This window comes from Echinops telfairi, unplaced genomic scaffold, assembly GCF_000313985.2.
Source record: "Echinops telfairi isolate 266 unplaced genomic scaffold, ASM31398v2 ScPeMD7_443;HRSCAF=831, whole genome shotgun sequence".
Classification (NCBI taxonomy): Eukaryota; Metazoa; Chordata; class Mammalia; order Afrosoricida; family Tenrecidae; genus Echinops; species Echinops telfairi.
In genome coordinates this window covers 14,283,107-14,288,292 of record NW_022104341.1, presented here as the reverse complement: position 1 = coordinate 14,288,292, position 5,186 = coordinate 14,283,107, and positions in this window count along the sequence as shown.

Here is a 5,186-nt window from a genome sequence, read left to right as displayed (position 1 = left end):
TGTGCTTTGTTTGGAGAGCTTCATTCTTTCCTTATTTTCCCTGTGAGGCCATATTATCTTGGTAATTGTTCTCAGCACATTGACTTGTGGGTAGAGTTGGGCTATATAGTGTTTTCCTGCTTGTGCTTGGTGGATGTTATTGGCAAGGATTTTCCACAAGGTGGGGTGTCTTATGGTACATTCTTTGAGTTTTTTCTTATCCTGGAAGACTCTTACCTTGCCACCTATCTTAATAAATAGTTTGGCAGGGTAAAGGTTTCTCAGGTTGGCATTTTTTTCTTTCAGCTTTCAGAAGATGTCACTTCACTCTCTCCTCCTCTTCACGGTATCTCCTGATAGGTCTGAGCATATTCTTACCTGAGCACCACTGTATGTGTATACATTTTTTCTCTTGCTGCTCTTGGAGTTTAGTCTAATTGGTGTCCTCTCTGCTTCCTGTATGAGTGTCTGACTCTCATTCTTTAAGGTGGGGAATTTTGTTTCCAGAAATTCCCTCACTAATTTACCTGTTGACTTCTTCATTCTGTCTTGTTCTGGTAGACCAATGATTTGAATATTATTCATCTTCATATCACCTGTCACTGAGCTCAAGTTTTGTTCCGCCTCATTGATTATCTTGTTTGACAGTCTTTCCCATTTGTTGAAGTCTGCCTGGTCATCCTGGAGACCACTGGGGCAATTCTCTGCCTCTTCTAGTCTGTTGGTGAGGTCTGTGATCTTATGTTCTGTTTCTGTTACCTCATCCATTAGTTCTTGTATTTTCCTTTTGAGTTGACTTCATCCCCTCTGTCATGGATTTCATCTCCTTTATCGTTGTGTCCTTATTCTGCATTGCTTCCCTCATATCCTATATTACTCTAAGCAGCATTCTGAAGATTTCTTTTTGCGGCAGATCCACATCTGATTTTTTCTATGAGCATCGTTAGGATTATGACTTCTTCCGTGTTGTGTTTTTTCTTTTCTTGTTGAGCTTATTGAGATATGTTGGAAGAATTGGGCACCATGTTTCTGGGAGACCAAGGGTCCCTAAGCTCTTTCTCTGTGTGATTGGTAAGAGTTTTTCAAAGACTACCTGTAGCCTATTATGGTAGTGGGTAGGACTGCTATGTAGGCAGGGTGCCACAGCAACTCAGTGCTCAGCAGCTGTGGGGAGCCTCAGAGTCTGGGCTGAGGCAGGTGACTGTAGCTATGCCACTGGCAGGTTGGGGCGGGGCTACAGCTAGGACACAGACCTGGTTTGGACTCTCAGGCAAGAAGTTGCAGCCTTTTATAGAATCTCTGTGGAACCCCAAACTGGTATAGCCAGCTTTTGCTTTGTCTTTGGCTATCAAAACCTGCTGGCTTTTCCCGTTTTGTTATGTTAAAATCCTAGGCTGTGCTCTCGAAATTAGCATTCTGGTGACTTTGTTATGTTAATGCTATGCTAATAGACAGAGTTCTGGAGGCTTATATTCTATGATAGACAAAGTACCACAGCCTGGATTTTAAAGCATTTAAAAAAATTTTTTTCCCCTTTTATAATGGGCTTGTGGGGTGCCCTGGTATTGGGGCTGTGCCACACTGTCTCCCAGGGAATGGGGACCAGATTATCAGAGAAGGGTGGGGTCCAAATAGATCTGAATTCCCCCACAGCTGAACTCCTTTGTGACTCCTGGATCTATCCTGACAGCGCTGCTAGTTGAGCTCTGGGGAAGTGGGTTTTGTCACAGATAAATATTCAGTTGCTCCTCAATTGCTGCAAATTATTGTCTAATTATCTATCATTACCCATGCTGGCAGGCATGGAGTTGGGGAGAGGCAAAAAGGGGATTTCCAATGTAGTCACTCTATTCCAGGCTGGGGAAGGAAGTTGTAAGGCCTTAGATTTCAGGTGCAGGGCAGGTGGCAGAGAGGGGAACTCCATTGTGCAGTCTTGTGGCTAGATCTTGGAAGTTCTCTGCATGCCTGGGATTATGACAACTTTTAGACAGCAGCCTAGGAAAATTAATGCTTGCTGTGGGTCTAGGGTGTAAGAAGGGATGGCAGGCACCATCCTGCTGGACCTGGCAAGGGGTTAACTGAACCACAGGCAGATGCAGTGAACTTAGGGCATTTCAACGTGTTCTCAAATTGCTTCGTGGGTGAAAATCACAGGGGGCAGTCTACACAAGACCCTATTACACTGAATCTATTTTTCACACCCAACCTCCCAGTATTGATCTTACTATCTCTTAATTTTCTGGTCTAACAACATTAGCACTGGGTGGGTGATTCTATCTGGACACCATCTTGATTCCTCTGGTTCCCATTCTTTTCAACACTATCCATGATTTGTTATACCCACAAAGTCAAATGTTTTGGCACAGTCAATTAAATACATGGTCAATATCTCTCTGATATTTGTTTGCTTTCAGCCAAGATCTATAATAATCATGTCCCTTCTTCTAATTCCTCTTCTTTATCCTGCCTGTATGTCTGGCACCTCTCTGTCAATATATTACTGCAACAATTTGGGGTGGTGTTCAACATAGTTTTACTTGCATGTGATATAAATTAGGAACCCAGATGGCATGGTTTTTACCCATTGGGTTGCTAACACCAAGGGAGGTAGTATAAAATCCCCATCTTTCTCTGAAGGAGAAAGTTAGGGCTTTCTTTTCCTCTAAACAGTTATAGTATCAGAAATGCACAGGGACAATTCTACTTAGTCTTATAAGGTCACTGTGAATCATCATCCACTTAATGGCACTGAGTTTGGTTTGGTTTCATGATATCAATTAGATTGTTCTCTGATTTAAGCATTCTGTTGAGTCACTGTTCTTTGGAATGTGTACAGATATGGAGCTCTTCCAATCAGTTGGCTATGTAGCTCTCCCACATTTCCTGGCGTAGATGAGTAAGTGTTTCCAGTACTTCTTCAGGTTGTTGAAACATTTGAATTGGCATTTTGATTCCTAGAACTTTGTTTTTGGCTAACATATTCACTGCAGCTTGAACTTCTTCCTTCAGCATCATTGGTTCATGTTCATATTTCATCTACGTCCTGAAAGAGTTGTATATCAACTAGTTCTTTTTGCTACAGTGACTCTGTGTACTCCTTTTATCTTCTTTTGATGCTTCTTGCATCATTCAATATTTTGCCCACAGAACCTTTCAGGATTGCAATCGGAGGCTTGTATATTTTCTTTGGTGTCTTCAGTTTAAGATATGCTTCATGTGTTTTTCCTTTTTGGTTTTCTAACTCTAGGCCATAGCACCTTTCACTTTTCTCTTTTAATTTCTCTTCTTGAGCTGCCCTTTGAAAATTTTTATTCAGCTCATTGACTTCATTATTTCTTCCATGTACTTTAGCTACTCTACAATTAAGAGCAAGTTCAGTGTCTCTTCTGATATTGATTTTGATAGTTTCTTTCCTGCCTTTTTAATTACCTTTTGCTTTCTTCATAAATGAAGTTTTTTATGTCCTTCCACAGTTCATCAGGTCTTCTGTCTTTAGTGTTCAAGGCATCAAATTTGTTCTTGCGATGTTTTCAAAACTCAGATGTGATAAACTCAAACTCATATTTTGGCTCTTGTGGACTTGTTTTAATTTTCTTAACTTTAACCGAAACTTAAATATGAGCAATTGATGGTCTGTTCCACAATCAGCTCATGGCCTGGTTTTAGCTAATTATATTGCGCTTCTCCAATGACTTTTCCCACAGATTAATTAATTCTGTATCTGTGTGTTTAATTTGGAGACTTCCAGGGGTAGAGTTACCTTTTGTGTTGTTGAAAAAAAAGTATTTTCCATGAACAAGTCTATGGCCTTGCAAGAGCCTATGTATCTTGTGATTTCCAGTTTTGTTTCTATCACCCAGCCCATATTTTCCAATTACTGTTCTTTCACTTTTGTTTTCAACTCTTGCACTGCAATCACCAATAATTAGCAATGCCTCCTACTTGCAAGTTTGCTTAATTTCCAGCTGAAGTCTTTGGAATTCTTTAATTTTTTTCATTGCTCACTTTAGTGCTTGGTGCATCAATTTGAATAATAGCTGTATTGATTGAAGATAGATAGATATAATCCTATCACAGGCAGAATTGTACTTTATGATTGATTTTGCAAGGTCTATTTTGACAATGAGTGTCACACCATTACTGTTGATTGTGTTGTCTCCACCATAGTAAATCATATGATATTCTGATTCAAAATGTCCAATACCAGTCCATTTCAGCTCATTATTGCCTATGATAGGAGCCTTGGTGGTGTAGTGGTTATGTGTCTGCTGTGATGAGCAATGGTTGCCAGTTCAAAATCCCTAACAGCTCCATTGGAAAAAGACTGAGTTTTATATATCTGTAAACAGTTACAGTCTCAGAAACCCATACAAGATCACTATGAGTCAGCACTGATTCAATGGTATCAAGTTTAGTTCTTAGTTTTTAATGCCTAGGATATTGATCTGTATGTATTTCACATCATTTTTGATGACTTCCAATTTTCCTAGATTCATATTTCTTACATTACAAGTTCTGATCATTAGCAAATTTGTTCAGCTGTTTCTTTTTACCTGAGTCATGCCCCAGTAGCAAAAGAAGATTCCATAGGCTTCACTCCCACAGGCTTACTCCACTCAGCTCACCATGACTGACTTAAGAAACATAATATATATTTCTAGAAATTTATATATGAAGCAGTCGAATTTCCTTTAAATTTGATGCTATGGTATGTGTTTCAAAAGAAACTCCTATTTACATCAATTCTTTTTGAGTAGATAACTCAGAAAATAAATAATTCAACTCCAAGTATGTTCTAAAGTATTAATTTTACTTAATGAACTCTCATATTGACTTATAAAAAAACAGATTTTTTTCAAAGCTATGTATTTAAAATTTTATAAAACAACTTTATCACCCTTAAAGTATTCTCCATTATACTTAGTACATTTGTCAAATTTGTGATTCCATTTTTGGAAATATTTTTAAAACTCATCTGTTTGGATGGCTGACCACACGTCCCTCATTTTTTTCTTCACCTTTTCTATTTCATCAAATAGCTCTCATTTCATGTCCCTCTTCATTAGCAGAAACAAAAAGAAGTCACATGGAGTGAAGTCAGGTGAGGATGGTGTATGGGCATGAGAGGCATGTTGTTTTTCCCAAAAACTGGCACACTGAGATGGCTGCATGAGCAAGTGCATTTTCCTGGTGGCAAAACCAATCCC